This window comes from Triturus cristatus, chromosome 8, assembly GCF_964204655.1.
Source record: "Triturus cristatus chromosome 8, aTriCri1.1, whole genome shotgun sequence".
Taxonomy (NCBI): domain Eukaryota; kingdom Metazoa; phylum Chordata; class Amphibia; order Caudata; family Salamandridae; genus Triturus; species Triturus cristatus.
This window is the reverse complement of record NC_140591.1, coordinates 1,689,432,173-1,689,443,043: the sequence shown is the minus strand read 5'-3', so window position 1 is coordinate 1,689,443,043 and position 10,871 is coordinate 1,689,432,173. Positions and strand designations below refer to the sequence as shown.

Sequence of the window (10,871 nt, the reverse complement as noted above, 5' to 3'; positions counted from 1 at the left end):
GCTTTATTAGACAGCTCTTGGCAGCCGTCTCTAGCGCCAATGCCGATGCATTCCAGCTGCGCTTGGAGCCTTGATCGCGGGAGGAATGAAACGAGTGTGGAGTCAAGAAAGGTCGTGAACTGAAACCTTTTACAGTTAGAATTTATTTATGCGTTTTTATATAGCGCGGACTTTGGTCCGGACACAATTGTCCATTCACCACCTGCTTGAGGCTGTCTCGACCCTCCCTCCGCAGCAACAAGAGTGGGCACTTCGGAGACGTGGCTGTGGGCTCGGGAATGATGAAACACATCTGGCAGCACTGGTGGGACCGGAAGCTGAGGGGGGGGGAGCTGAGATCTGCGGCCTGGTTGCCCCCGCCCCTCCAGCAGGTCGTAACTTCTTGCCCCCCCCCCCCCCCCCCCCGGTTGCCCCCCGCACCCCCCGGTTCGTGCCTGGTCGCGCGCCTGCACTCCCCTGAACTCTGGAAAGAGCTCTTCAAAGTAACACTGACCGCAGTCGAATGTAAATGGCTCTCCCCTCCCCAGTGCCAGGGCTGTGGGTCCAGGGGGGCGCCTGCGCTCTCGGCCGGTCTAGCCCCACCCTCCGCCCCCGTCCTGCACTGCGGGGGCCGGGGGGGTCCGGGGCGGGGATCAGGAGCCGAGGGTGGGATACTAATTTTAGAGGCCTCGCTTTCAACGCAGGCCCTGGCGGGGATAAAGAAGAGATAAAGGACCCTCTGCGGCCTGAGCTGCGGCCTGAGCTCCGGGCCTGAGCTCCGGGCCTCCTCTGTACGCGCCGCGGACACTGCCTGTGAGCAGCGGCGCCGCTGGGACCCTCCTGGACTTGCAGTCTCGGTTAGTGCAGTGTATGTGTTTTGTGCCTCCCCCTCTGGCAGACCTGCCCTACCGCCACCTATATGTGGGGATTTACTCTCGAGTTTTAGCAGAGTTTAAAGTCGCCTCCTCATTCACCATGTTCTATCTGTGCTGAGAATCATCCGGTGCTCTTTTTAATGCACCCCTTTGCTCTCACTGGCTTTGCGCTCACTGGCTTTGCTCTCACTGGCTTTGCTCTCACTGGCTTTGCTCTCACTGGCTTTGCTCTCACTGGCTTTGCGCTCACTGGCTTTGCGCTCACCGGCTTTCCTCCCACTGGCTTTGCGCTCACTGGCTTTGCTCTCACTGGCTTTCCTCCCACTGGCTTTCCTCTCACCGGCTTTTCTCTCACCGGCTTTGCTCTCACTGGCTTTGCTCTCACTGGCTTTGCTCTCACTGGCTTTGCGCTCACTGGCTTTGCTCTCACTGGCTTTGCTCTTTGCGCTCACTGGCTTTGCTCTCTCTGGCTTTCCTCTCACTGGCTTTGCGCTCACTGGCTTTGCTCTCTCTGGCTTTCCTCTCACTGGCTTTGCGCTCACTGGCTTTGCGCTCACTGGCTTTGCGCTCACTGGCTTTGCTCTCTCTGGCTTTCCTCTCACTGGCTTTGCGCTCACTGGCTTTGCGCTCACTGGCTTTGCGCTCACTGGCTTTGCTCTCTCTGGCTTTCCTCTCACTGGCTTTGCGCTCACTGGCTTTGCGCTCACTGGCTTTGCTCTCTCTGGCTTTCCTCTCACTGGCTTTGCGCTCACTGGCTTTGCTCTCTCTGGCTTTCCTCTCACTGGCTTTGCGCTCACTGGCTTTGCGCTCACTGGCTTTGCGCTCACTGGCTTTGCTCTCTCTGGCTTTCCTCTCACTGGCTTTGCGCTCACTGGCTTTGCGCTCACTGGCTTTGCTCTCACTGGCTTTGCTCTCTCTGGCTTTCCTCTCACTGGCTTTGCGCTCACTGGCTTTGCGCTCACTGGCTTTGCGCTCACTGGCTTTGCGCTCACTGGCTTTGCTCTCACTGACTTTGCGCTCACCGGCTTTGCGCTCACTGGCTTTGCGCTCACTGGCTTTGCGCTCACTGGCTGTGCGCTCACTGGCTTTGCTCTCACCGGCTTTGCTCTCACTGGCTTTCCTCTCACTGGCTTTGCTCTCTCTGGCTTTCCTCTCACTGGCTTTCCTCTCACTGGCTTTGCTCTCTCTGGCTTTCCTCTCACTGGCTTTGCGCTCACTGGCTTTGCGCTCACTGGCTTTGCGCTCACTGGCTTTGCGCTCACCGGCTTTCCTCCCACTGGCTTTGCTCTCACCGGCTTTGCTCTCACCGGCTTTGCGCTCACCGGCTTTCCTCTCACTGGCTTTCCTCTCACTGGCTTTGCGCTCACTGGCTTTGCGCTCACTGGCTTTGCGCTCACTGGCTTTGCGCTCACCGGCTTTCCTCCCACTGGCTTTGCGCTCACCGGCTTTCCTCTCACTGGCTTTGCGCTCACTGGCTTTGCGCTCACTTGCTTTGCGCTCACCGGCTTTGCTCTCACTGGCTTTGCGCTCACCGGCTTTCCTCTCACTGGCTTTGCGCTCACCGGCTTTCCTCTCACTGGCTTTGCGCTCACTGGCTTTGCGCTCACCGGCTTTCCTCTCACTGGCTTTGCGCTCACCGGCTTTGCGCTCACCGGCTTTCCTCTCACTGGCTTTGCGCTCACCGGCTTTCCTCTCACTGGCTTTGCGCTCACCGGCTTTGCGCTCACCGGCTTTGCTCTCACTGGCTTTGCGCTCACCGGCTTTCCTCTCACTGGCTTTGCGCTCACCGGCTTTCCTCTCACTGGCTTTGCGCTCACTGGCTTTGCGCTCACCGGCTTTCCTCTCACTGGCTTTGCGCTCACCGGCTTTCCTCTCACTGGCTTTGCGCTCACCGGCTTTGCGCTCACCGGCTTTGCGCTCACCGGCTTTGCGCTCACTGGCTTTGCTCTCACCGGCTTTGCTCTCACTGGCTTCGCTCTCACTGGCTTTGCTCTTTGCGCTCACTGGCTTTGCTCTCACCGGCTTTGCGCTCACTGGCTTTGCTCTCGCCGGCTTTGCTCTCACTGGCTTTGCTCTCACTGGCTTTGCTCTCACTGGCTTTGCTCTTTGCGCTCACTGGCTTTGCTCTCACTGGCTTTGCTCTCGCCGGCTTTGCTCTCACTGGCTTTGCTCTCACCGGCTTTGCGCTCACTGGCTTTGCTCTCGCCGGCTTTGCTCTCGCCGGCTTTGCTCTCACTGGCTTTGCTCTCACTGGCTTTGCTCTCACTGGCTTTGCTCTTTGCGCTCACTGGCTTTGCTCTCACTGGCTTTGCTCTCGCCGGCTTTGCTCTCACTGGCTTTGCTCTCACTGGCTTTGCTCTCACTGGCTTTGCTCTTTGCGCTCACTGGCTTTGCTCTCACTGGCTTTGCTCTCACTGGCTTTGCTCTCACTGGCTTTGCTCTCACTGGCTTTGCTCTTTGCGCTCACTGGCTTTGCTCTCACTGGCTTTGCTCTCACTGGCTTTTCTCTCACCGGCTTTGCTCTCACAGGCCGCTGTCTGCGATAGTTCTTCATACTTCTCTCACTTCCTGTCCCTCCTCGCCAGGACTCTGATGTTTTCTTCTCATCTCACGCCCCTATTGGCAGTTGTATGCAAATGAACGTTCCTTTAGTTGCTGCTCGGAGCCCCCTGCTGTGTGTGCGTGAATCACGCACACACAGCCGGGGTACACAGGGAATGAGGCCAGAGGTTGCAAAGCCCTCGAGGCACTGCAGGCAATGCACCACCATGGTTGCTTTAGCATGTGTTCTGTACATTAGGCGCCGCCATGATTGCTTTAGCATGTGTTCTGTACATGAGGCGTGGCCATGATTGCTTTAGCATGTGTTCTGTACATGAGTCGCAACCATGATTGCTTTAGCATGTGTTCTGTACATGAGGCGCGGCCATGGTTGCTTTAGCATGTGTTCTGTACATGAGGCGCGGCCATGATTGCTTTAGGATGTGTTCTGTACATGAGGCGCGGCCATGATTGCTTTAGCATGTGTTCTGTACATGAGGCGCAGCCATGTTTTTTTTAGCATGTGTTGTGTACATTAGGTGCGGCCATGATTGCTTTAGCATGTGTTGTGTACATTAGGTGCGGCCATGATTGCTTTAGCATGTGTTGTGTACATTAGGCGCGGCCATGGTTGCTTTAGCATGTGTTGTGTACATGAGGCGCCGCCATGATTGCTTTAGCACGTGTTCTGTACATGAGGCGCGGCCATGATTGCTTTAGCATGTGTTCTGTCTATGAGGCGCAGCCATGTTTTTTTAGCATGTGTTGTGTACATTAGGTGCGGCCATGATTGCTTTAGCATGTGTTGTGTACATTAGGTGCGGCCATGATTGCTTTAGCATGTGTTCTGTACATGAGGCAGGGCCATGATTGCTTTAGCATGTGTTCTGTACATGAGGCGCGGCCATGATTGCTTTAGCATGTGTTCTGTACATGAGGCGCAGCCATGTTTTTTTTAGCATGTGTTGTGTACATTAGGCGCGGCCATGATTGCTTTAGCATGTGTTGTGTACATTAGGCGCGGCCATGGTTGCTTTAGCATGTGTTGTGTACATGAGGCGCCACCATGATTGCTTTAGCATGTGTTCTGTACATGAGGCGCGGCCATGATTGCTTTAGCATGTGTTCTGTACATGAGGCGCGGCCATGGTTGCTTTAGCATGTGTTGTGTACATGACACGTCGCCATGATTGCTTTAGCATGTGTTCTGTACATGAGGCGCGGCCATGGTTGCTTTAGCATGTGTTCTGTACTTGAGGCGCGTCCATGGTTGCTTTAGCATGTGTTCTGTACATGAGTCGCGGCCATGGTTGCTTTAGCATGTTGTGAGAAGTTGGCCTGGCATATGCTGGTCACTAGTTAAAGTGGCCACCTTGCACCAGTCCAATTCCACTCTTATGGTATTAGGTTTAAGACAACCTTTTAAAGAAAGCTATCCTAGTGGTAGCTGTGGAGAGCAGCCTTCAGGCTAAGTCTCTGAGGAATGTAAAGCAGCTTGTTTTACCTTATAATCTCTTGAATTACCAAATGAAAGGACACCACACAGCTATATATATAAAATATATATGTATTTATTTCTAACACACTCTACTAATCTCTTTATGAGATTAGAAGTCAGGAACATATGCGTAAATCAACATTTCACAATAAGTTAAGCACAAATATGGCTGGGGCCCTAGGGGCGTACCAGACCATATACTAAAAAAGACGTATAAAAAGAACGACTTGCAAGGGGACAAGGCCTAGGGCCTTCAGAAGTGCTGGGGACTCACTAATCCACCCAAGGCAGGTAAGTAAAGGACCCACGGGGGACACATGCAGTGTGAGAACACAGCTGCGGGTTCCCTATTGATTTCAATGAAGCAAGTTGCGGTTGGAATTTTAGAGTTTTACGATACTTCGGGAGAGTCTACAAGCAAGTCACTTACAGGGTAAGTAGTTCTAGAGCCAACACACACAGGAGCAAAGTAGTGCTGGAGTTACCTCACCCAGGGAAGCCGGGTGCATAGGTGTCTTTTGGTGTCGGGTCGCGGCGTCGTTTTCAATGGGAGCCAAAGAAGACTTGCTGCTTGTGAAGACAGGAGAAGTGTCCGGTGGAATCCAAGGCTGGATTCAGAAGAAAGAAGACCTGAAAGCAGAGGGGACAGTGTTCAAAGTCACTTGCCAGTGACCCGGGCCCAGGAAGATGGATGCCCACAGTCGTCGGGTGATTTCAGGTGAATCATGGGTGTCTTGACTCTTCAGCCACGAGGTCCAGGAGGCTTCGATGATGACCAGTAGCTGGATTCGGCGTGTCCCACGAAGTCTGCAGCTTACTGTGGTGTCGGCAACCGTATTGGAGCCAACAAGCCTTGGCAACAGCAAGTCTCGTGGAAAGTGAAGAAAGTCAGCGGTGCTGACCAGCAAGGTCTGAGGGACGCACCCAGCAAGGGTAAGTCAGGGCAGGCCTGGAGCAACCAGGGGAGCCCTTTGGTTTGGTAGAAAAGTCGCGTATAATCAAAGTGGGGGACGAAAGAGCTGGTTATTTAAAGAGGTCCTGTTCCTGTGCTCCCTAGAGTATACTTGGTTCATCAAAAAAGGAAACAGTTCCTAACTAGAGGCCGAGGTGATAAATATCACTAACTGCCTGTAATTTTGTTGTCTGGGGCGAGATCTGTATTACAGATCGTAGTGTCACTCTATCACGGAGCAAGAAAGACACGAAACATGTTGACCCCAATCAACTATAGGCTACTCTAATACCTTGACTCATTGCAGTAACCCCACTGTTTTTACTTAGTCCCAGCCCCGACACCCTAATAAAAGAATCACCAGGGCTAGGGCCTATTTTAATCACCTGCCTACATATACTAGGAGTCAGTGAATTCCCCTACTTACACACACCCTTCACATACGGCGTTCTCAGATCAGAAGATCTCCGCTAAAGATGCCACCAGGCCCGTAGTACATTGCAGCGCCGGTCCGACGAGGAGCGCCCAATGATGAAGCATGACACCCTTACAGGTGTGTGAGGGCATTACGATCTGAAATACAGATCTCCCCCCAGACAACAAAATTACAGGCAGTTAGTGATATTTATCACCTCGGCCTCTAGTTAGGAACTGTTTCCTTTTTTGATGAACTTGGTAGAAAAGTCTTCTGGGGACCCACAAGCCAACGGGCAAGGGATCGCGAAGACGCCTCTAGAGGATTCACTTCACAGGAGCCCACGGTCACTCGGGATGAGGTAGGCCTCTGATCTACGGTGGAAATCCTGCTGGAGGCTTGGACCACACGTGGTCCAATGCACAAGTTCGTAGAACGTCGTGAAGGGATTGCACTCAACAATAGTGCACGGTACGTGGGTATTACTGTTCCTCGTCACTCGTGGGGTCCACTTGCCTCAGCTCCGCTTCCAAAGGTAGTGGAACGTCGAAGGTCCAGGATTCTTCTTCAGAGCGTCGTCCAGGGATATCTAACGTGCAATGGCAAGGGTTCCCTAACTTATACTACAAGGAAGGGAGGGACTAGCTCTATGACCCCTCCTATGGGAGGGTCAGGGGAGTGGGTGGTTACACCCACTTCCATTTGTCCAGTTTCACGCCAGAGCAGGGGCAGATAGCCCCTGACCCAGTTTGAGCTGGCATATGCACAGAGGAGCCTACTGCTCCCCCAGTGCAGGACTTCAAAGCACTCTAGGAGGGCACCCACCCAGCCCCAATACACTAAATCCTGTCTGGAAGGTGGTGACACTACCTTTGGAAGACTGAAGAATCTCCCTTGGAGTCAAGGAGTGACTCTCCTGCTTGGCAGGCACCAAAACTTTGAATCAAGGGTTGCAAACTTTCCCGCTTCTGCCGGAGTCCGAAGTCACTGCAGCCCTGGAAGTGGATTTCCTGACTTCTCCAAAGCCATTGTGAGTCCCCAGTGAAGCTTAGGCAAGTTGACCCCACGAGTGACGAGGAACAGCAATACCCGGGTACCGTGCACTATTGTCGAGTGCAATCCCTTCACGACGTTCTACGAAATTGTGCATTGGACCACGTATGGTCCAAGCCTCCAGCAGGATTTCCACCGGAGATCAGAGGCCTACCTCATCCCGAGTGACCCTGGGCTCCTGGTGAGTGAATCCTCATGAGGCGTCTTCGCTATCCTTTGCCCATTGGCTTGTGGGTCCCCTGAAGACTTTTCTACTGAACCAAAGGGCTCCCCTGGTTGCTCCAGGCCTGACCTGACTTACCCTTGCTGGGTGAGTCACTCAGACCTTGCTGGTCTGCACCGCTGACTTTCTTCACTTTCCACAAAACATGCTGTTGCCAAGGCTTGTTATCTCCAATCCGGTTGCCGACATATCAGTAAGCTGCAGACTTCGTGGGACACGCCGAATCCAGCTCCTGGTCATCGTCAACGCCTCCTGGACCTCGTGGCTGAAGAGTCAAGACACCCGTGATCACCTAAAATCAACCGATGACTGTGGGCATCCATCTTCCTTGCCCCGGGTCACTGCCAAGTGACTTTGAACACTGTCCCTTCTGCTTTCAGGTCTTCTTTCTTCTGAATCCAGCCTTGGATTCCACTGGACACTTCTTCAGTCGCCGCAAGCAGCAAGTCTTCTTTGGCTCCCATTGAAAACGACGCCGCGACCCAACACCAAAAGACACCTATGCACCTGGCTTCCCTAGGTGAGGTAACTCGTCCACTCCAGTGCTCCTGTGTGTGTTGGCTCTAGACCTACTTACCCTGTAAGTGACTTGCTTGTAGACTGTCCCGAAGTATCCTAAAACTTTAAAATTCCAACCGCGACTTGCTCCATTAAAGTCTATTGGGATCCGCGGCTGTGTTCTCACACTGCATGCGTCTCCCGTGGGTCCTTTACTTACCTGCCTTGGGTGGATTAGTGAGGCCCCAGCACTTCTGAAGACCATAAGCCTTCTCCCTTCTCAAGTCGTTCTTTCTTATACCTCTTTTTTAGTATATGGTCTGGTACGCCCCTAGGGCCCCAGCCATATTTGTGCTTAATTTATTGTGAAACGTTGACATTTGAATGTGTTCCTGACTACTAATCTCATAAAGAGATTAGTAGAGTGTGTCTAGAAATAAATACATATATATTTTATTTATATACCTGTGTGGTGTCCTTTCATTTTGTAATTCAAGAAATTATAAGGTAAAACAAGCTGCTTTACATTCCTCAGAGACTTAGCCTGATGGCTGCTCTCCACAGCTACCACTAGGATAGCTTTCTTTAAAAGGTTGTCTTAAACCTATCTACCATAAGAGTCAAATTGGACTGGTGCAAGGTGGCCACTATAACTAGTGACCAGCATATGCCAGGCCAACTTCTCACAATCAGACTCTATCACTATAGCATCAGGGCTCTGTTACTGTATGATCCGACTCTGTCACTATAGCATCGGGGCTCTGTTACTCTATGATCAGACTCTGTAACTATAGCATCAGGGCTCTGTTACTGTATGATCAGACTCTGTCACTATAGCATCGGGGCTCTGTTACTGTACGATCAGACTCTGTCACTATAGCATCAGGGCTCTGTTACTCTATGATCAGACTCTGTCACTATAGCATCAGGGCTCTGTTACTGTATGATCAGACTCTGTCACTATAGCATCGGGGCTCTGTTACTGTACGATCAGACTCTGTCACTATAGCATCAGGGCTCTGTAACGTATGATCAAACTCTGTCTCTATGGCATCAGGGCTCTGTTACTGTATTATCAGACTGTCACTATAGCATCGGGGCTCTGTTACTGTATGATCAGACTCTGTCGCTATAGCATCAGGGCTCTGTTACTGTATGATCAGACTCTGTCGTTATAGCATCGGGGCTCTGTTACTCTATGATCAGACTCTGTCACTATAGCATCAGGGCTCTGTTACTGTATGATCAGACTCTGTCACTATAGCATCGGGGCTCTGTTACTGTACGATCAGACTCTGTCACTATAGCATCAGGGCTCTGTTACTCTATGATCAGACTCTGTCACTATAGCATCAGGGCTCTGTTACTGTATGATCAGACTCTGTCACTATAGCATCGGGGCTCTGTTACTGTACGATCAGACTCTGTCACTATAGCATCAGGGCTCTGTAACGTATGATCAAACTCTGTCTCTATGGCATCAGGGCTCTGTTAATGTATGATCAGACTCTGTCGCTATAGCATCGGGGCTCTGTTACTGTACGATCAGACTCTGTCTCTATAGCATCGGGGCTCTGTTACTGTATGATCAGACTCTGTCGCTATAGCATCAGGGCTCTGTTACTGTATGATCAGACTCTGTCGTTATAGCATCGGGGCTCTGTTACTCTATGATCAGACTCTGTCTCTATGGCATCAGGGCTCTGTTACTGTATTATCAGACTGTCACTATAGCATCGGGGCTCTGTTACTGTATGATCAGACTCTGTCGCTATAGCATCAGGGCTCTGTTACTGTACGATCAGACTCTGTCACTATAGCATCAGGGCTCTGTTACTCTATGATCAGACTCTGTCGCAATGGCAACAGGGCTCTGCTACTGTACGATCAGACTCTGTCACTATAGCATCTGGGCTCTGTTACTGTACGATCAGACTCTGTCCCTATGGCATCAGGGCTCTGTTACTGTATGATCAGACTCTGTCGTTATAGCATCGGGGCTCTGTTACTCTATGATCAGACTCTGTCACTATAGCATCAGGGCTCTGTTACTGTACGATCAGACTCTGTCTCTATGGCATCAGGGCTCTGTTACTGTATTATCAGACTGTCACTATAGCATCGGGGCTCTGTTACTGTCTGATCAGACTCTGTCACTATAGCATCAGGGCTCTGTTACTGTCTGATCAGACTCTGTCACTATAGCATCAGGGCTCTGTTACTGTATTATCAGACTGTCACTATAGCATCAGGGCTCCGTTACTGTACAATCAGACTCTGTCCCTATGGCATCAGGGCTCTGTTACTGTATGATCTGACTCTGTCACTATAGCATCAGGGCTCTGTTACTGTACGATCAGACTCTGTCTCTATGGCATCAGGGCTCTGTTACTGTATTATCAGACTGTCACTATAGCATCGGGGCTCTGTTACTGTATGATCAGACTCTGTCGCTATAGCATCAGGGCTCTGTTACTGTACGATCAGACTCTGTCACTATAGCATCAGGGCTCTGTTACTGTACGATCAGACTCTGTCACTATAGCATCAGGCTCTGTTACTGTATTATCAGACTCTGTCACTATAGCATCAGGGCTCTCTTACTGTACGAACAGGCTCTGTCGCTATAGCATCAGGGCTCTGTTACTGTCTGATCAGACTCTGTCACTATAGCATCAGAGCTCTGTTACTGTATGATCAGACTCTGTCGCTATAGCATCAGGGCTCTGTTACTGTATGATCTGACTCTGTCACTATGGCATCGGGGCTCTGTTACTGTACAATCAGACTCTGTCCCTATGGCATCAGGGCTCTGTTACTGTATGATCTGACTCTGT

General features: G+C 51.5%; 1 protein-coding gene across 4 annotated transcripts in view; it reads left to right on the top strand.

The window, feature by feature from the left end:
- Positions 1–322: 322 nt before the first annotated feature.
- Positions 323–10,871, top strand: part of LOC146808616 (NACHT, LRR and PYD domains-containing protein 12-like) — a 493,486-nt gene continuing 482,937 nt past the window's right edge. For 3 of the 4 annotated variants that reach the window (XM_085623630.1, XM_085623628.1, XM_085623631.1), the window contains exon 1: positions 323–836. The gene's annotated coding sequence lies outside the window, so the exon portion shown is untranslated. The remainder of the gene's footprint in view (positions 837–10,871) is intronic. The other variant, XM_085623629.1, reaches the window with a different exon arrangement.